Consider the following 21,375-nt stretch of genomic DNA (forward strand, 5'->3'; position numbering starts at 1 on the left):
CCAAAGAGTTTAAGTGGACTTGTTGAAAGCTGGTAGACATCTTTGAGCAGGACTGAGACTGAAGGGATTATGTCTGAAAATTGATCTGACCAGGAATACAGCTGGGGGGTGGGGGGGGGATGAGCAGGAAGACCACTAAGTTCCTAGATGTCCAGAAACAAGGTCTTGAAGCAGGGTGGTGGTGGTTGGAAGAATAGGGAGGTCAGACCTAGAAAGTTAAGAACCCAGGGCTTAAAACATTAGCTCCTGTGGTTGGAGAGATGGTTCAGCAATTAAGAGCTCTTGCAGAGGTCCTGAGTTCAATTCCCAGCAATGGCATGGTGGCTTACCACCGCCATGGGATCTGATGCCCTCTTCTGGTGTGTCTGAAGACAGTGACAGTATACTCACATACAGAAAATAAATGAGTAATTCGTTTTAAAAGAAATTAGCCTCATTTGCACCAGTCCAGATTAATTCAGTAATTAAGCTCATGTGGAAAGAATACTCGTGGTGCTAGAAAAATTGAATCCAGAGCCTCGCACATTAGTTAGTTCCAAATTTTATATTTTTTCTTTGAGTGTTTTTCTTGTGTGTACTTATGTATGAGCACCATAGGCATGCCTGGTGCCCTGAAAGTCTGGAAAAGGGTGTGGGATCTCCTGGATATCAAGTTACCATTGTGAGCTATGATGTGATGCTGGGAATCCTGGTCCTCTGCAAGTGCAGCAAATGATCTTAACTGAGCCATCTCACCAGCCCAGGTGTTTGTTTGTTTGTTTGTTTGTTTGTTTGTTTTGAGACCCACTTTCACCCTGCAATCCAGGCTGGCTTGGATTCCACTATGTAGCCCAGGCTGATCTTGACCTCATGCCTCAGTCTACATGAATGCTGGAATTACATATGTGAACCAGCACACGGAGCAGGCACAACATTGGAGGTTTTTAAACAATAGCTGGGATAGCAGTGTACACCTTGAATCTCAGCACTCTAGAGGCAGAGGCAGGCAGGAGGATCTCTGTGAGCCCTAAGCCAGTCAGGGCAACATAGTGAGAACCTGCCTTGAAAAAAAAAAAAAGCATGCAAATTTATGCTTCAAATCAAGTTTTCACCTCTCTGGCAGGAGGTGCCTGCCTCTCTTCCTTGCATTTGAACAGGCTCCAGCTGTCCAAGAGCTTTGAGCTTTGGGGAGGTAAGAAAAGAAGCTAGAGCCACAGCCCACACCTTAGGTGACTGGAATGAGAATTAGTGGGTAGTTCCAACCGGAAGCCTGACATCCAGCAGGTGGCCATCTCCAGCAGGCACCTTAAAAATTCAGCTCTCAGGCTGTACAAAGGTGTCTCAATAAACCGTATAAAAATAACTCTGTGAAAATGTCTTGCAGTGCAGTAAGCATTAGAACTTTCCTATTTTAAGAATTTTCTTCCCTAGGGTCACAGTTAAGATACCTAATGGGTTTGAATGCTCCTTGACTTAAAATTTTTTTTCCAGGAAAATTCTAAAGTGTATTACGATCAACTTAATCTGTTTCAAGAGGGTTCTTCAAAGAAATCATTCACTTTGGCTATTAACCAAAAAAAGAAAAAAAGAAAAGCAAGCAAACAGCTGCCTCTGGGAAAGTGCGCTCTATATGGAGGGCCACATTTTGGGAGACTCGAGCTGCCTGTAGCACTTGGGGTCCAACGGTTTACCACCTGGAGAGCCAGCGAGGATGAACTGAAAAGCGGACGACGACCCGCACACCGTTCTGCCTGGACTCTGCGGGGACCGAGGGAGGAGACCCCTGGACTAGACAAAGGCTGCAGCCCCGGGCGGCCGGGGTGCGCGTGCGCCACGGAACGCGCGTGCGCGCGGCGGTCAGCACCGCGGCCCGAGGCGTGGCGGGACCCGGGAAGGGAAGCGCGGAGAGGGGCGAGCCGGGCGGCGCGGAGAGGGGAGGGCGTGGGGCGTTCGCGCGCGCCCCCTGGCGGCCGGAAGGGGAGGTGCCCACACAGGCCTCGCTGCCCGCCCCTCCCCTGGGGAGGTTCGCGTTCCCGTGGCTCGCGCCTGCGCTGCCCGCCGGCCTCGAGAACGCGCTCTCTCGGCCGCGCGCGCGCTCACAGTCTCCGCCACCCACCAGCTCCAGCACCAGCAGCAGCGCCGGCGCCACCGCCCACCTTCTGCTGTCGCCGCCGCCACAACCACCTTCCCCTCCGCTGTCCTCTTCTGTCCTCGCCTCCTGTCGATTATCAGGTAAGCGCCGCAGCTCTGAAATCCGGTCCCCTTCTGCCCCTGTGCGCCATCCTCCTGCCGCCCCTCGCCCCAGAGGTGGATTTAGGGCGCTGGGCATCAGTCAGGCGCAACGGCGGGGGCCTCTCTGCGCCCTCGGCGCTGGAGAGCTGGGAAGGAACGCGTGCAAGAGATGCACGCACGAGGGCGAATGCGTGTATCTATGAGTGCTGGGGTCCGCACCATCGGCTCTGCGCAAAAGAGGGGGAGGCTGTGCCCGCAGGGTGGGGCGCGGATGACGGTGACCTAGGGAAGGGGTTGTTCTATAATCTAGATATCAGCTTTTTGCCGCAATGGGCGTGGGTCTGCGTGTGTGTATGGGGGTCCAACGACGACCCCCGAAACCAAATCTAAAATCGGATTTCTCTGCCTCGATTGCCATCAGCCCTAAGGAAGGTGTGGATCGGGTTCTAGAAAAGATGACCGCCTTCATGCCTCTCCTCCACCTCCCTGACAGTGATTCTGACACGGCCTTCACTGGCCCTGATTTAAGGCGGTGGCCCGCCCCCTCCCCTTTTCCTCCTTCAGAAGCTGGAAGGGGACATTTGGGGGCTGGGAGGATGGGGAGGGGTCCAGGCGCTGTCACTTTAGCTGCCCTTCCCCCTGCGCGCGCTTGGTACAGTGACAGGGGCAGCGCCGTGCCCGAGAGAAGGTGGTGCGCGGATCGCAATGTGGGAGCTGGAAGAGGCAGGGGTCACCTGGCCTCGCGGTGTCAGCGGGCTGGCCAGCAGCGGCTCCCAGCTCGAGGGCGCGCAGCGTGGCAGCCAGCATAGACCCACATGAGGGCTGCAGGTGCATTTTCGGGGCGCGTTTCTTTCTCTGCGTTCTGCGCTGAGTTCCCGGCGTGTGCGGCGCTCCCTGCCGGAGGCGCGGGCTGGCGCGCAGGGCTCGCCCCTCACTGCGGCAGTGGGTGTGGACCTGGGTGGGCGAGAAGGGGGGAGTAGGTTGTGTCTCCTCCCGCTGCCACCCCTCCTCCGGTTTTTTCCCCTTCTGAACGCGAGGTGCCATCTTTTCGCGGCGAGTCACGTCTCTATCGTAGCATGCCAAGAGCTGTGGCCGGGCTTTGGAGGACCCGGCTTGGACCCATGTTAAGGAGCAGGAGGGTAACGAACACGGAAACCTTGGCGTTTTGCTTCTGCAGCCGTGCGCACCCGAGCGTTCACCTGCGGTGGTCTAGGGGAGCTCCTTGCTTTGTTCGTCTTGTGATTTAGGATCTGCGCTCTCAGCCCTTTTTTTTTTTTTTTTTTTTACGGGGGGCGGGGAGCTTTTCATTCGACGAGGGTATTTGCCTACGAGCTCTGAGCAACTCCATCCTTTTTTTCGCCACTCATTTCAGACCCTTTGTTGGATCTACAGACTTGCTAGGGTCTAGTCACAACCCCCAGGGCACGCATGGTACGGACATGACCCCGCGCAGCCCTCTCCCCAGTTCGACCCAGAGCCACATGGGTGAGATTCGAGATGGACTCTCGTGAGTAGGAATCCTCAGAGGAAGCACATCTCTCCCCACACCCAGGCAGGCGGTCTCGAGGACCACACCCCATCGTGTTTCACTGCTAGGGGAGCCAGCTAACCCTCGGGAATGGGGAGATTCCGCAAGCTCGACTCCCCCTCCCCCACCGCCACCTTTGAACCCTGTTGCCTCTCCCGGTGGGAGAGTGTGAGGAAAGGGTATGAGATCCCCTGGGGTGCTGCGGCCACACCCATCCCTCCCAACCCACAGAGTGGGGTTTAGGGGTTGCCATAGGAACCACACCAGCCAGAGGAGGAACCTCTAGGCGTTACCCCGCCCCCCTCCCGCCCCTTACTCCGCAGAGATTCAGAACCCTGGGGTAGTCTGATGGTGCCAGAAGACGCGAGCAAGGAGCCCCTCATCCCTAAGACGAGCATCATTCTTTCGGGCACTGAGAACCACAGCCATCCAGATAGATGCTAGTGTATTTTTATTATAAGCGTACTGATATTATTTTATTAATATTACTAAAATGAGGGGCTTTCACGTAAAAGTCCACATGTACGACAGCCCTTGAAACCAGAGAGGGATAGAAAGCAAACAGGTATCAGCCTCCACACCCTACAGTAAGCTCGAGGTTTTCTGGTTAATTCTACCGCTGAATACTGGTGCGGGCGAGCAGTTTTGAGACCCACGAGCTCCTTAAGGGCCGAATTGCCCACATAGGCTGCCTAGATTGATGTGCATTTCTGAAAATGTCTCGGCTGGGGTAGGAACGCCCTCTCCGAGTCAAACCGCGGCCTGAGGCTGTGGCGTCGTGGCTGAGCCTGCCCCGCAGAGATTTCATGAGCATCTGAAAGATAGGTTCAAATATGACCCATCTCTCACCACACGACGGGCTGCTGGAAGCAGGATTCTTAATCTGGAAGAAGCCAGGCTCTTGGGGTAGACGCTGAAAAGGGGAGCCTGGGAGGGAGGCTGTCAATAGCGACCGGTTGGGCAAAGGTGTCACAGTTCTGTAGGTGGAAGATCAGCGGGAGGGGGAGAACATTTCACTCAGCGCAGAAACAAAGCTCGGACCACGCACGCGCTTCGAACTCTCTCCCATTTTGCACTGTGTTGAGGGGTCGAGTGAGGTACTGTGCTCTCCAAGGCTCGAGTTGTCAATGGAAGATCGTCGGGTTGCTGCATGATCCTACTGCAGAGTTTGAGAGGCTCGGTTCCTAGCTCTGCTCTTGCTTTAACAAGCCAGCTTCATTCACCTCAGATGCTAGAGGTTTGTGCTGAAGCGGGGCCTGTGGAGCGCTGAGCCAGTCTGGGCTCATACGAAAGGGTTCGAGAGCCAAGACTTCACTCACTATGCTCTGCGGATGGGTGATCCTTTTTATGTCCAGGAGGCCCTGTTCACCCTCTGGCGTTCACGAATTTGTAATTCCAAGTTTTGGTTTTGTTTTTTTTTTTTTTTCGGGTTCTGAGATGTGATCTTGGGTTCAATGCTACTGCTTGTGTTTGCCACATAAGAATTGCTTGCCCATTCTCCATTTGCAAAGCATCTCTGAATAAATGGCTATCCGAATAAGTTACGTATGTGCCCATCCCTCCCCCAGCTGCCAGGCCTGCTGTACGGACTGTTGATCTATTCTGTACCGTTTGCCTCACTGGCAGATATAATAACATGGCTGGGCTTTGGGGCTCACCTTTAGATGATTTAGCTTGACCGGGTTGGTTTTTTGTGTGTCTGTCTGTCTGTCTGTTTGTTTGTTTAAGATGAACAACAGCCCAGGGTGTGCCTCTCTGCCCCTGCACAGACCCTTTCTACACAATTGCATGTTGGTGGAAGGGTGTGGCTTTTAAGTGGCTTCTAGTGTCAGGCTCTGTTCCCCAGAGACGAACAAAGGAAACAGATAGTGCCCAGGAATTGCAAGAAGAAAACTTGGTTTGATAGAGGTAAGGTCAGGCCTGTTCCCATTGGGAAAATGAGCCCTGGCACTGAGCAAGCTCTCTGGCCTGCTCTCTGGGCTAGACAGGCCTGGGGACATGACAGGCCTGGGGTGCCCTTTGTGTAGACTGACTTTTCCTTCTCCCCTTTAAACATCAACATGTGCGGTTTACTTGTTGAAAATGTTAAGGAATTGTGTTTCATTCCATCTCCCTTGAGCATACTGTATATGACTTTTTCAACTTCCTGGCTGTGTGTATGGACATGCCCTGGTTTTTTTTTTTTTTTTTTCAGTTGACTATATGAATCTTTCCCACTATGCCTTTTCTTTTTTTTTTTTTTTTTTTTTTTTTTTGGTTCTTTTTTTCGGAGCTGGGGACCGAACCCAGGGCCTTGCGCTTCCTAGGTAAGCGCTCTACCACTGAGCTAAATCCCCAGCCCCCACTATGCCTTTTCTTATATTTATTTAGTTAAGCTCTTCCTCGGACCCTTCTTGAAAAAGAATGTTTTTAAATACCTTTAGAGACCTACTGTAGAGCTAGACGTATAATGGGTGTTTGGCCCATCGTTGTCTAACAGGTCAGTGGAGAACCCGTAGAGAGGGTTGCATATTCAAGGTCACGGTATCCGGGAAGCTTGGGGACAAATCCAGTCTGTTTTGTCTGTGTCCAGTAGGTGCACACACAGCTGCCTTGATTTGCTGTGCCTTGCTCTGTCTCAGGACCCAGAGTGTCCACAGGTGGCCCACCTGCTCCTTGTTGGTAGAAGGCAGATGAAGAGTCTAGCGGGAGGCGGCCATGTTCCTGCTGCAGGTGACTGGATGGAGATGGGAAACCTCACTCTCTCATCAGCCACTGTAGAGACAATCATCTGATTACTCAGCGTCTAGGAGTTAGGGGTACCTGGATAGATGAGAAGGAGAAAAGTCCCTAGCCCTAAATGGGACCTCATAAGGCTAGTGAGACTTGGACCTTTTCCTGGAAACTCATGGTCCTCATTGGGGTTGCTGAAATGCATGGAAAGTGGTGTGTGTTGGGGGTGTCTTGTGGGGAGAGGCTGGAAATGCTACTAAACATTACAGGACAGTTGCCAAATGGCACTGGCACTGGCACTGGCACAGAGAAGCCCTGCTGTAGAAACAATGTTTCTCTGGCACTTTTTATCTCAGTTATATCTAGTGACTGTCTTCTAGGAGGGCTACATGCTGCCAGAGACAACCTCACTTAGTCCTCACAGGAATCTCACCGAATAGTAGGAACTGTTACCCTCCGAAACATAGGGAAGCCGAAATCCAGAGAGGTTTCATAGCCAACCAAGGATTCACAGCACAGAACACACAGCTAAGCCCCATGAGGCTCAATAGAGCTTTTTGGGCTAGCCTGGGAACCCAGACTTTTCAACTTTTGTAAGAGCCTGGTTGGATCCCAGGCTGAAATAAGTTAAGGTGGATCTGAGTCCTCGGTGTCTGGTTTGGACATCTGGAACAAAGGATTTCCCTCCACCCTGGTTCTCTGCTTCTCAAACCGAGAGCAAATCCTACACTCACCTGTTGTGTGCAGGGACAGCCAGGTTCGTCTGGCTCAGAGACAACTGTTAATTAAAATTGGGGGGACTAAGGGCTGGGAAATGGCTCCTCGGTTAAAATGCCTGTCCCCCAGCATGAGGCCCTTCCTGAGTTAAGATCTCTAGCACTTGTATAAAAGCTGAGTCCTGCTGTATGCATCCACTAAACTAGCGCTGGGCAGGGGTGGAGACAGCAGAGTCCCTGGAAACCACTATCCAGAAAGCTTAGCCAAATTCACAAATTCACAACCTCTGGGTTCACTGAGAAACTCTGTCTCTAAAACTAAGGTGGAAAGTGTTACAGGAAGACACCAAATGTCAACCTGCATACAAATATGTATAAGAAAGAGAGAGGGAGAGAGAGAGAGAGAGAGAGAGAGAGAGAGAGAGAGAGAGAGAGAGAGAGAGGGAGAGAGAGAGGGAGGGAGAGAAGGAGGGAAGGAGGGAAGGGAAGAGGGGGATTGGAATATCGGTTGGATTCAGCTCTGGCCAGGGTGAAATCACTGGGATTTCAGGGGTGTCAGATTCCTGTATTAGATTCTGTCCCTCCCAGAGCTTGAGCATTGGCACCCATGGCCGAGGCCCAGCCCTGAAACTATGGATATATGTGGAGTTGTGAGCACCAGAAGCCTTCATTGTAAGCATCCCAAGTCTCCACGGACCACATGGGCCCTGGGGGCTATGCTTGCTGCCTGCCTAGATTCCGAAGTGCATTGGCATTGTTTCTGTGTGCCCCAGTGCCACTGAGACTGCTTCGGCCAGGGCTCACTGCTGCTGTCTATGAGAGAGGTAAGGCAGTCGAGGTGAGCAGGCCTCCCTCCTAGCCTGCCAGCGCCAGGGATGGGACACACGTGCTTCACCACTGTCACCTTGCCAAAGTGGTTGCGGGCCAATAATTCCCTCCCTGCCTCTGCTTGCTAGACTTCTGCCTCTGGGGCTCCCAGGGAGCATGGGAGGGGAGGGGGCAGTGTTGAGGTCACCCCAGCTAGCTGTGGCATTCCAGATTGTTCTCTAGGTATGCGGATAGAATGAAACTCTGCAAAATGAAACCTCAAGGGACTTGGAGACAGGTACCTTAGTCTTTTCCCCTTCGCTCATGCGCCAGCAGGCTCTTCACTGAGCCCAATCAGCCTCCCAACAGAAAACCCCAGGAAATGTATCTTGTACTTAAGCAACTCAGGGAAGTGTCCTAAGTGCCGGGGAAAGCAGGTGCCCAGCACAGAGGGCATTTAGAGGTCATTCCATTTAGAGTCCTTGGATGTCAGTCCCAGCTTAGCTACTGGGTGGGCTTTTTTTATTTTTAGTATATTCATATGTGACCTGGGGCTTAATAGTGCCTGTCTAAGAAGGCTACCTAGGAGTCTAAATGAGGAAATATGACCATTACCGTGGCCTGGCATGTGACTGATCAGTCAATGGCTTCCTTAACAGTATCCTTTTGATGGACACTTGGGATAACATATGGAACTATCTTGGGCCGCTGGTGTTGGAATACACTGCAACAGATAAATCATACCGAGTAGGAACCGAGCCCAGATCCTCTGGAACCAGGCATTGTTGTTTGGGCGGAAGTGGATCCAGGATCACACACACACACCCATGTTTAAGTGTACACACAGAACTCTTGCCACAGCAAGCATGGGGACTTATCTGCTGTCCTGCTTCTGCGTGCTTCCTTCCTGAAACCTGCTCCATGCCAGGATTAGACGCCCCACAGCAGCCTTCCCTACACACCCGCTGGCCCTCTCTCCCTCTGCCCCTCCCTCATGGAAAGGGTGACCTGGCTCAGTGGGTGAGGGCCAGAGCTCTACTGGTTTACTCATTGAATAAAAGTGACTACTGGTGGCTGAGAGTGTAATGGCAGTAACTGAAGGGGTGAGACAGAACCTGGGGGTGGCTCCCATCCTGCACAAGTTGGCAGCCCGGTGAGTGACCTTCACAGCTGACAGTGTCAAGAGAGACAAATGTTAAGTAGTCCACGCTCCAGAGAAACGAAACCTGGGAATTCCAAGCACCCAATAAACAAGAGTAGTGTGTGAGCCAATATGGCAGGCTAAAGAAGCCTCCTCCTGTGGAGTCAAGGCCAAGGTCATAGTAGAGCAGTTTTTAATCATTTAGGAATCATTTTGTTTTATTTAATTATTTATTTGTGTGTGCGTGTTTGCGCATGCGCACGTGTGCACGGACGAGTATGCAAGGGTGCCCTCAGAGGCCAAAAGAGCATCTGGTCTGACCTCCTGGAGCTGGGGTTACAGGTGGGGATGAGCCAGGGATGTGGGGACCAGACCTGAGTCTTTTTTTTTTTTTGGTTCTTTTTTTCGGAGCTGGGGACCAAACCCAGGGCCTTGAGCTTCCTAGGCAAGCGCTCTACCACTGAGCTAAATCCCCAACCCCCAGACCTGAGTCTTCTATAAGGGCAGTGCATGGTCTTAACTACTTATCCATCTCTCAGCCCCTTGGAAAAAAAATATGTATATGTATATATATACACGCATATATATATTATTTATGTTGTAGTAATTATTTAATCTAACTAAGGGGTTTCTACCCCACCTTAGATCATTCAGCTCCCAGATAAATGACACAAGCTTTTATATTTATATTAATCAGTATTTTTTATTTTATGTATATGAGTCCACCGTCGCTGTCCTCAGACACACCAGAAGAGTGCATCAGATCCCATTACAGATGGCTGTGAGCCACCATGTGGTTGCTGGGAATTGAACTCAGGACCTCTGGAAGAGCAGTCGGGGCTCTTAACCACTGAGCCATCTCTCCAGCCCTATTAATCAGTACTTCATCAGCCTTAATCAATACTAGAGCTGGCAGATATCTACTCTAAACTTTTAGTATCTACCTCCCCAGCCATAACCCCGAGTTCTAACTCTCCATGCTCCATCTGGGCTCCCCTTAACTCCAAATGACCAGCCCTCATGGCCTTGATTTCATGACTCGCTTACCCGGTGGCGTCTCCTTGTCTCTCTACCTTCTTTCTTTCCTTGTGGTCCCTGCCTCAGACCCCCAGCCTGGGAACCAAAACCCCACATATCTCTCTTCTGCCCAGCTACAGGCTGTCGGCGTCTTTATTCACCAGTCAGGAATAACTTGGGGGACGAGGCTGCATAGCATCACTTGGGTCTTCTTGAGATTCTCCTCCTCCCCGCCAACCCAGGAGTTCACAGAACTATTGGTGAGTTCTCTCCTTCCAATGTCTGAGTCCCAGAACTCAACTCAGGTCATCAGGGCTGGGAACAAGCGCTTTACTTGTTTGGTCATCTCGCTAGACCTATTTATACCTTTGGGGGAAACGTCTGATATGTATGTGCATATATGTGCATGCTCCTGTGGTTCATGCTATGTTCATGTGTACATCAGGTGGAGGCCAGAGGACAAAACATCAGGTTGTGCATACATTGCCGTCCACCTTATTTATTTGCTTATTTATTTATTAAATTTTTATTTTTATTATTTTATTGTATGTGTATGGGTGTTTGGTTGACCTGTGAGTGTGTGCACCATGTATATGCCTGGGGCCCACACAGGCCGGAAGAGGGTGCTGGATCCTCTGGGACTGGACTTGTAGATGTTTATGAACCGCCATGTTGCTACTGGAAATCAAACCTAGGTCCTCTGGAAGAGCAGCCAATGCTCTTAACCACAGAGCCATCTCTCTGCCCCCCCCCCTATTAATTTTTGAGACGTCTCTCCTCTCGACGAATCTAGAGCTAAGCAATTGACTAGACTGTCTGGTGTGTGACTTTCGGGATCCCCTGTCCCTGTTTGAACTCGCAATGCTGGTGTTATAGATGAGCATCCTTGGAGTTGAGGATCTAAGAGAAGAGTTTCTAGGGCTTGGCGGGAGGTGGGTTGGGAGGTAAAGTGCTTCCCACATAGATATAAAGGCCTGAATTCAGATCCCCAGCGCCCACTACAAGCCAGGTGAGGGAATGCGGTTTCTCAGGCTTTTAAGATGGGCACTTTACTGAACTCTCCCCAGCCTCTAGCTCGTACTTGTATAAGTAATACTTGTATAAGTAATGCAATTCTTATAGCAACATACAATAGCCACGCGATGGTCCGAGTTACATGATTAGTATAGCAGATACGATAGGATAGACAGAGAAGGCTTCAGGACAAGCCCAGGTGACTCTAAGCAGGAGCTTGGTTGTGGCAGGAGGTTGCCCTGGCTGTAGACAGGCCCTGCGGATCCCAGCCTTAAGGGGGTCTTTCATTTTTCTGCAAGAGGCACTTACCAGGGAGAACTTTGCGTTAAGTTAAAGGCGGATAGACTCCTGCCTGCCCACCTCTTGCCTGTCTTTAAGCCCCCCCAGAATACACAGCACATGCAAATCTAAACTCCTCTGAGGAAAAAGTTTTATTCAAGGTCCAACAACAGAAAGAAAGTTTGAAATCCACAGGAAGTGAATCTGTAATCACTGATAATGGCACGTCATCTGTGGCCCTTCCACTCCCTGACATCGAGAGAAGGAGGACATCTGTGATCGCTGGTCCTGGTGCTCCTTCTCCTTCCAGCCTGTGGCTCAGTGTTGTTCTCCCAGGAAGAGTGGGTGATGCTGTCCTGGTACCTACGCCTCAGCTGGGCCGCAGAGGACCCAGGGATGTACTTTGAACTTGATGTCTTCCTCTCTGGGACACCAAGGATGTCAGAAGACTTCCAGGCCCATAACTGCCTGTCGCATCGTCTGCAGCCAGCATAAGATGATACGAAGGAATGCTGGGAAGACTCACAGAAGGGCGCCATCTCCAAGACAGTTCTTCCCTCAGAAGGCTTCAAACTATGCGTAAACAAAATTGGAGGGGGCTTACCAAGCAAAAAGAAATGAAGCAAAACAAACTAACAAAAACCCTCAAAATTGTTCTCTGTCAAATCTACCTCTGCCATTCATTTACATGGCAATTCAGGAGGTGTGTGTGTGTGTGTGTGTGTGTGTGTGCGCGCGCGCGCACATGTGTGTGCACATGTGTGTGCACATGTGTGTGCTCTGTGTGTGTCTGTGTCTGTGTGTGTGTCTGTGTGTCTATGTGTGTGTGTGTGCTCTGTGTGTGTGTCTGTGTGTCTATGTATGTGTGTGGGTCTGTCTGTCTATGTGTGTGTGTCTGTGTGTGTATCTATGTGTGTCTGTCTACATGTGTGTCTATGTATGGTGTGTATGTCTGTGTGTGTGCATGTGTGTGTGCCTGTGTGTGTGTGTTCTGTGTGTACGTGTCTGTCTGTCTGTCTATGTGTGTATGTCTATATGTGTGCTCTGTGTGTATGTGTCTGTCTGTCTGTCTATGTGTGTATGTGTGTGTGTGTGTGTGTGTGTGTGTGTGTGTGTGCAGCATGTGCTTGCCTGTTCTGAGGTGGGATGTCTCCCTCTATGGCCCCACACCTTGTTTTCTATCTTAATTTTTATTATTTTATATGTATAAGTGTTTGCCATCGTGTATGTCTGTCTGCCATCTGTCCTTGGTGCCTGTAGATGTCAAAAGAGGCAGCAAGTTACCTGGGAGTTACAGATGGTTTTGAGCTGCCCTGTGCACTCTGGGAGTTGAACCAGGTCCTGTGGAAGAGCAGACTGAGCTCTTTACCTACTGAGTTACCTCACCAGCCTCTCCACTCCTTACTGAGCTCCACATTTTCATTAGAGTGACTAGCCAATAGGATCCACCTGTCACACACACACACACACACACACACACACACAGAGAGAGAGAGAGAGAGAGAGAGAGAGAGAGAGAGAGAGAGGAGCTAATAATCTGAGACCAGTCCTAAGAGAAGGTTTCAACTTAAAGACTGTGTCTGGTTACACAGCCATAAATGTGAACATTGACCATGTATGTCTGGGGTTTTTATGTTGAGCTTGCTGAAAACCTGGTCACTTTTTAACTTTGATATTGGCAGTGCATCAGAATTTAGGTAAATTTATGTTAATCGTCAGAGGAGAAGATGGCAAGGTGAGTAAGGCAGAGTAACCACCAGAGGCCTCTAGGGCACAATGAGAGCCACAGCCTGGACAAATAGGAACAGGTCTCTTCCAAAGCTGCCCATTGCCTGGAAGACTCGGACAGCCTTTGGAGGAATCCCTAGCCTACTTCCTGCCTAGTCTTTATCCAGAGGAACACAGGAAATGCTACATGGCCTCAGTCGGCTATGACTGCAGTGGTTCAGTCTCTGCCCCGCCCCTGTGCAGCCAGCTCAGGAGGATGGACTTTGAAAAAGAAAATAAAAACCCCTAAATCCGCTTAAACGCTTAAATGTGGCAAGATCTTCACACACTCCCCGGGACCTTCTTTAAGCTGATTGAATATTCTCCTCCAATAAGCCTCTTGGGAATGATATGCCTCCCAGGTGGCTCAGTGCTGGGGCGAGCTCCTCCTCTGGATCCAAAGTCCATCCTTCCTCCCTCCTCTCTCCTCCCTCCCTCCATCAGCTGTGCCTGAGAAAAGACTAGTCAAGGCTTCACTGTTCCCTGCAGAGTGCTAATAAGGGCTGGGTACATTAAAATACATGCCCTGCCTTTTGGTATCATAAAACATTAACAATCACAAGCCAATACGAAATGGCTGATAGAGATTTTTCAGGAAAACCTGTCTTCTGAAAAGCAGGATTTGTGCCGTACATTGGCAGTCAGGACCAAGGCTTAAAATAAGATTTAAGACTTGATCCATCATTTGTTGCTGACAAGAGTGAATTACAGAAGCCAGTGTGAGCTGCTCTCGGTGTGGTCTTGGTCATCGCCCCCTGCCCACTGCTGCATCCTGAATTTAATTACTAGTTTCCCGCTGGCCAGTAAGAGATTTTTGGCAAAGATGGAGAATTCCTAGACCCCTGTCCTTCAGCTGCAAAGTGGGAATGATGCAGTCTCCCCCTTGGAACGGAGCGGATGGTAAGGCCTCAGCTTGATCTCCACTGGCTAGTCACAGAACTGGAATGAAGCCGTCCATGGGAAATCCTTGGGGTAGCTCAGTAGTCAGTGCACAGGGAGGGGATTGTCTCCCAGGACCCACACAGCTCCCTGAGCAGAGGTCCCTGGGGGGCTGAGTGCAGCCTGAAATGGCACAGCTGCTCTGCTTTGCTCCTGTTTCCAGCCAGCCGGGGGCAACAGCTGGTCCTCTGTGGTGAACACTAGGTCAACACGGGCCCATGCCCAGAAGGATGACCTGGAGGCCACAGTCCAATCTGTCCCCAATTTAGAGAGGAGGAGACCCCAAGTCAGGGTGCAGGACAGTGGGTGGGGTGACGACCTCTCCGGAAAGGAGCTGAGACTTCCTCTTGGTCTCGAGTTGTGACCCTTGAATGGAATTTCCTGGGAGCGTTCCCATTTTTGTTTTTGTTTTTTTTATGGAATTTTCAGTGTCTTCCTAGTTGGCACAGACTTGACACAGAACCTCACATTCTTAATTTTCCCAGGGTGGATTCCCCCTGCCAGTCCGTGGTAGCATAGGACAGAAATCCAACAAGGCATGGGGAAATTAGAGCCAGACCTTGACTCTGGTAGCATGATACTCTTGTGGCTCATTAACTGAATGGCTTTAATTGAGCCGTAGGTGGGCTGAAGTTCATTGGCTTAGCCCCGTGAATGGAAGTTTTCTTTGTCCTCGTCCTCCCACCCCCCCAGCACTGGGGATGGAACTCAGGGCTTCCTTCGTGTGTTCTAACACCAAGCTACATCTGCTGCCTGAATGGAAGGTTTCTGAAGAACGGGGCTGATGGGAAATCTGTAAGTCCAGTGCATAACCCCATCCTGCCAGGGGTGTTGGCTCCACCTCAGTGGACTTCCGTGTCTACTGACCCCACATCACTGCCCTTAGATCCATTACCATCGGATCCTTCCCGCTTGGGCTGTTAAAACCTTCCCTCTTCCGGTCCCCTGAGTCTTAAGCTCTCCCTCCACATCCTGGAGCAAACCTGTCGGCTCCCTGCCCACCTAGCTCTCCCGCTCTACTTTTGCTGACTCCAAAATGAGGTTAATCCTTACCCTGACTTCATGACAGAAACAGTTATAATCCCCAGAGTGAGTTCTAAGGTTATGCCCGACGCAGTTTGCATTCCATTGCCAAACTCTCCCCAGTGCAACATGCTGTCCGTCATGCCGGTGTCCACCCACATGCTCTCTGTCATCTGTTAAGCCAAGCCTGCCCTGATGCCCCACCCAGACCCTGGATTTCTTACTTCTCACTGCCAGCCGGCTACCATATCTCCTTCATAGATGGCACCCACTAACTTCCCTCATCCACCATGGCAGGTGGTGCCCTCCTCACCTGTATAGACTCCGCAGTCTTTGTCCCCTCTGAGTTGTCCCCACTAGTATACACTAGATCCAGGAGCTCCACACACTTCCTCTCCCCGCACATCCCCACTGGAGTTGCTTATGTCTAGTTGTCATCCTCTTGTCTTGTTTTGTGTGCAATTCCTGTGTCCGGTTCCCCACCCCCAGCCCCCACAATCCCCCAGGTAATCTGTCCTCTTGAGAGCAAAGACTGCGTCACCCGGCTCGCCTGCTCCTCTGGCGCATGCGCAGTCACCCAACAAGCACTCTGCTGGTTCAGAATGTTCTGTTTTTGTTTTGTTGTTTTGTTTTAAGACAGGGTCTCACTCTAGGCTGACCCGAATCTCACTGGATAGTTCAAGTGAACTTTAAACTCATGGAAAACCTCCTGTCTCAACCTCCTGGGTGCTGGGATTACAGGATGTGCCTGCCAGCACACACTGTGCGCTCATAGGCTATGCAGGCTGGTGCTGGGCGAGCCTGACCTGTTTAAAGAAGGCAAGCCTTTCCCTGCTGATCCACAGTCCCACTGCTCTGAACACCTAAAAATAAAAGTCACATTTTCTGGGAGATAGTTGACTGCTGTCTGTTCTACTTAAAACCAGCCAATCAACCAGCCTCCCCGGTGATCCAGATCCGTTTATCTGTATGAAGACGCACAGGACACAGCAATTACTGGTTGCATTTATTTTACTAAAAACTATGCCTCTGCTCTTGTTTCCCCACGAGGCTGGGTCATTTTACAGAGGAGCAAAGAAATTTGGGGGGGCTTAGGAAAGAGTCAGATACACCATCTTAAATCCAGGTCTACTCTATGTCAAAGCCCTTGGGCCTCTTCCACAAGGCTCCACGCTCTCTGCTACCCCCCCCACCCTCCTCAGGAGCCAGAGGACCTGTCTGTCATGGTAAGAATCTGGGAAGCATGCCCACATGAATGGGTCACTTGTAACATGAGCCTGAAGAAATTATTTTAACCTGAAGGCAAGCCTCTAGACCAGGCTGCTGCTTCATGTGGCCCATGACGGCAAAACCAAATTTAGCATCACGGACAGGTCCGCCCTCAACAAACTCCACCCTCTTAAAAAATCTTCCAGCTCACAAAAAGCATGGGGAGACGTTCACACTCACCACAGCGTCAGGAGCTTCCCATTGATCAGAGGCTGGGGGATGAGCGTGTAAATAAATTCAGAGAAGAGCCAGACAGTGTCTCCAGGGGGAGAGATAGTTAAAGGGGACAGTTTCCCCGGGTGAGACAAAGGCAGCTTCTACTGCTGGAGAAAAGGGTGGGTTGATGGGACAGAGGGAGACCCTTTGGTCCCTCTCTGTCAGAGATCCTGAGTTCAGTTTCCAGCAACCACATGGTGACTCCCTCACAACCATCTGTAATAAATAGGATTTGATGCCCTCTTCTGGCATGCAGGTGCACATGCAGATAGAGCACTCATATACATTAAATAAATGAAAATAAATTAAAAAAAATTTTAAAGTACCATAACCAAAAGGCACAGTTCCTGGAGAGCAGTGTGTCCTGTGGAGCTACAGAGAGGGCATCTGTGCCAGCCCTTATGTGTGGCATCAGTGACCGACTAGACAACTGATAGAAAGCTATGCATATTTGTGTTTGGGGACCTCATTGCCAAAGTTTGGGCCATGTAAGAGTCAGTCTTCACAGTGACTCCAGCAGTGAGGTCCCACTTGCTAGCAGGACAAACCCTGCCCCCTAGTGGCTTCCAAACTTTCACACTGGAGAAAAACCTTTCTGGATTTACTAAAACTAGTGTCATTTGGATGACTTTAGAGAAGACGAGTCATTTTAAGTTGCAGGTGTTTGAGATCAGTAAGTGACATGGGTCTCCTAAAAGCAGGCACAGGAGCAGGGTATGGTGGTGGCGCACACCTTTAATTCCAGCGCTCAAGAGGCAGAGGCAAGCAGATCTCTCTGAATTCAAAGCCAGCCAGAGCAACGTAGTGAGAACCTGTCTCAAAAACAAAATTGGGAACAAAAAGGGGAGAGAAAAAAAAAAAAAAGAAAACAGGCACAAAACGGACTCGTGTCTGGGCTGATGTGCAGTATGACTTTGTCTCCTGAGCCCCACGTTACAATCCAGGAACCTAGTGTTTTATAGTTTACATGGCGTCATTTAGTTCTTGACTGAAGCCTGTGTGTTATAGAGCTCCTTCTCCTCAAGTGTGTATTTCAGTGGTAGAATATGGTGTGTGCAAGGTCCTGGCACTACAAAAAGGGAAAGGGGGAGCTAGTTAGAGGCTCTGTGGGGTAAGAGTGCTTCCACCTGAGCTTAGTGCCTTGATCCCACGCTGGAAGGAGAAAACTGACTCCCGGAAGTTTTGTCCTCCTACCCTGACTTGTGACACACCTGCACCTGCACCTGTACACGCCTCGTGAACATGCACACATGCGTGCACACACACATGGGCACCGATTAAATTTTTAATGTTTTTTTTTTTTTTAACTTTAGGAAGAGGAGAAAAAGAAGACATCGAGACACTGAGATTTGGGGAGTTACATTGGGGTTCAGGAGACAGAGGGAGAGTTTGAACTCAGGATTTCTCCTTGCGCTCACCTGAGGGGGTCCTGCCATTGGTTAACAGCAGCTACCGAGCAGTATAGACGGACCTCATCACATTCCCCCCAAAGACAGAGAAATGGTTGCTGCTTGCCTGCCTGTCTGCCTGGATTGGTCAGAGATCTGAGAGTTTGTACCGTATGATAGACACAGATTGCTTTCTCCTTTAAAGAAGAACCTAAAACTGTGCTCCATAAAATGTGCTTGGGCGTAGGTGTAATTTGTGGGAGCAGTGTTCCCGTACTGCAGCAATGGGAGAGAGGTGAGAAAAATCCCACAGTCCAGGCAGCCCCCGGGAGCAGAAGAGTGGGCGGGGCCTGGGGCAGCTCAAGAGGAGTGGGCGGGGCCTGAGGGGGTCTCAAGGGGAGTGAGCGGGGCCTGCGGGGCTCAACAGGCTGTCCCGGGAACCATGTGACTGCTGGGGCTTGAATGGACCAAGGAGGCTAATGCCAAGGCCTAAGCTCCCCCATATACATCTCCAGGGATCCAGAAGACACCGGGAGACAAAAGAGCCACACCAGGTTAACGCAGCCAGTTAAGTAACTCCTCTTCAGATACAAGTTATTTTTTTTCCCCTGAAACTAAAGTCTAAAAATAGGAAAAGGAATTTAAAGATCATTGGTAAATTGATGAGTGTCTTTTTTTTTTTTTTTTTTTTTTTTTTTTGAGCTGAGGACCAAACCCAGGGCCTTGTGCTTGCTAGGCAAGCGCTCTACCGCTGAGCTAAATCCCCAACCCCGAGTGTCTATTTCTAATCAAACTGATTTCTCCCCTTTCTCGTTGCTATGCCCATTGTGTGTAATTCCACTGACAGCATCTCCTCCCACTGTTTTAAGCCTCCCTGGGGAACAGGCACCTTAGTTCACCCAGTATGTTGAAGGGAGTTTTCCCCCACGTGTCCTCAGCCTCTAGCATACTGCAGGGCACAGAATGAGTGCCCGTCACCATTGAATGGGTGAATAAGTAGATATGGATTCATGAATGAATGCATATGAATAAAAGTGATGCACAGGGGAAGGACAATGTATTTAGGTCTGTGCATTCATCTCTCTACCTTCTGCAGAGTAGTTACAGTTCTGCATTTGGGTTTGGCATGCTAAAAGTAGAAATGCATGCACAATTTGTATGTGTGTGTATCTGCGTGTGCGTGTGCTTGTGTGTGTGTGTGTGTGTGTGTGTGTGTTACAAATGTCTTTGTTTTTTTTTTCAAGACAAGATTCCTCTGTGTAGCTGTGTCTGTCCTGGAACTTGCTCTGTACATAAGGCTTGGCTACAGTTGTCTTTTTAAAAGTTAAGTCAGGTGCCTTAAGTTCCCTTGAACACTGTGGAATGGCATCGTGAGCCCACAAGTCCCACTTCAGTGACAGCGAACAGGGTCGGGTCTGTGGTGTGGGTCACTGACACTCCCGCTGACTCCTAGAGTGGCATTTCCAGATAGAGCTATAGAATTGTCAAATTCGGATTGGAGATTGGAGAGATGGCTCAGCAGTTAAGGATACTGGATGCTCTTCCAAAGGGCCTGGGTTTCATTCCCAGAACCCACACAATGGCTTAACACTGTCTGTGACTTAGTCCCAGAGGACACAATGCCTTCTGCTCACCTCCAAGGGCATGAGGCATACACATGGTACACACAGGTACGTGCAGGCAAGACATACATATTTTTTAAATATTTATTTGTTTATTACATTGTACACCATAGCTGTCTTCAGACACAGCAGAAGAGAGCATCAGATCCCATCACAGATGGTTGTGAGCCACCATGTGGTTGCTGGGAATTGAACTCAGGACCTCTAGAAGAGTAGTCAGTGCTCTTAACCACTGAGCCATCTCTCCAGCCCCAAGACATACATATCTTAAGTAAATAAATGTTTTTTCAAACAACTGGAATTGGCGAAGTGAAACACAGGGTGTCCAAGAGATGAAACGATGACTCATTAGTCATTACTGCTATTCCAGAAGATCTGAGTTCAGTGCCCAGCTCCCGTGCCCTGTAACTTCAACTCCAGGGGAATCCAATACCCTCTTCTGGCCTCTATGTGCCCTGCACTCCTGCGCACATACCCTACTCCCTCACACACATACACATAACTAAAAATATAATCTTTAAAAAAAAAAAAACAGGGGCTGGGGATTTAGCTCAGTGGTAGAGCGCTTACCTAGGAAGCGCAAGGCCCTGGGTTCGGTCCCCAGCTCCGAAAAAAAGAACCCCCCCCCCAAAAAAAAAAAAAAACACAGTTTGGTTTGGACAGCAAAAAAAAAAAAAAAAAATCTCATAGGACTAGGAGGCTACAGAATGTCCCCCTAAAAGTATTTTGTCCTAATCCCAAGAGTCTGTGACCTTATTTGCTAAGAGCCTTTGCAGCTATGATTACATTAAGGGACCTGTAATGAAGAGAGAATGCTGGATAATCCTGGTGCTCTTAGAGCAGAAACGGGAGGCATTTGCGGCTCAGTGGCAGGGCACTTGCCTGGCGTGCATGAGGTCCTAGGTTCAATCCCTGGGGATGGGGAGCTGCAGAAAGTACAATGGAGAATGATTCTAGTGGTGCTGGAAGCTAAGCTCAGTGCGATGCACACACTAGGTAAGGATAGCTGGCAACACTGCAGAGACAAACCAGCCGTAAGGGGGAATACAGTCCTACTGACACCTTCATCGACCCATTGATTGAGTGATTGATTGATTGACTGACTAACTGACTGATTTTGAGACGTAGTATCACTCTGTAACTCAGGCTGGTCTTGAACTCAATCTGTATCCCAGCTGTCCTCAAAACCCATGGTGATCCTCCTGCCTCAGCCTCTCAAGAGCTGAGCTTACAGGTTTGCACCACCATACCTAGCTTTTATACCATGTCTCTGCCACCTGAGCTGCCCCTGGGAATTCCTAGCCTTTCAGTGGTCGGTGGTGGGGTCTTGTTGAATGAGATGACATGGCGACGGTCCTAGAAGATGCCAGAAGATGCTGGTGGGTCCAGATTCCCAGAAGAACCTTCAAGGAAAGTGGATCAAAATGCTCCCATCATTTCCTGTCACAACTCACAATGAATAAAAGCATTGGACTGGAGAGCACTGTTAAAGACTGACACCCCATTTTCTCATGTGAGGAAGTCTCCTTCTAAGCCAGCATCCAGGGCCAGCATGGGTCAGCTCAGTAAAGGTTTCTATCATTGTCTTTTATACCTGTGCTGTTCCCTACACTCAGAGGATCCACAGTTCTGGACCCATAAGGACTCCGGGATCATCTAGAATAGGCCATAGTTCTAAGACCCCAGGATTGCTCCCCAAATACCAAGGACTTATTGAAGAGAAAAT

General features: G+C 50.0%; 1 protein-coding gene and 1 long non-coding RNA gene across 42 annotated transcripts in view; one reads left to right on the forward strand and one right to left on the reverse strand.

The window, feature by feature from the left end:
• Positions 1 to 2,073: 2,073 nt before the first annotated feature.
• Mapt (microtubule-associated protein tau) overlaps positions 2,074 to 21,375 on the forward strand; it is a 97,491-nt gene continuing 78,189 nt past the window's right edge. For 40 of the 41 annotated variants that reach the window (XR_005489770.2, XM_008768282.4, XM_039085743.2 and 37 more), the window contains exon 1: positions 2,074 to 2,211. The gene's annotated coding sequence lies outside the window, so the exon portion shown is untranslated. The remainder of the gene's footprint in view (positions 2,212 to 21,375) is intronic. The other variant, NM_017212.3, reaches the window with a different exon arrangement.
• On the reverse strand, positions 11,560 to 15,693 carry LOC100912629 (uncharacterized). The gene is made up of 2 exons (XR_146198.6): positions 15,468 to 15,693; positions 11,560 to 11,998 (listed from the first exon to the last, which is right to left on the reverse strand). It is a non-coding gene; the product is annotated as an uncharacterized LOC100912629 (long non-coding RNA).

Source organism: Rattus norvegicus, chromosome 10 (assembly GCF_036323735.1).
Source record: "Rattus norvegicus strain BN/NHsdMcwi chromosome 10, GRCr8, whole genome shotgun sequence".
Taxonomy (NCBI): domain Eukaryota; kingdom Metazoa; phylum Chordata; class Mammalia; order Rodentia; family Muridae; genus Rattus; species Rattus norvegicus.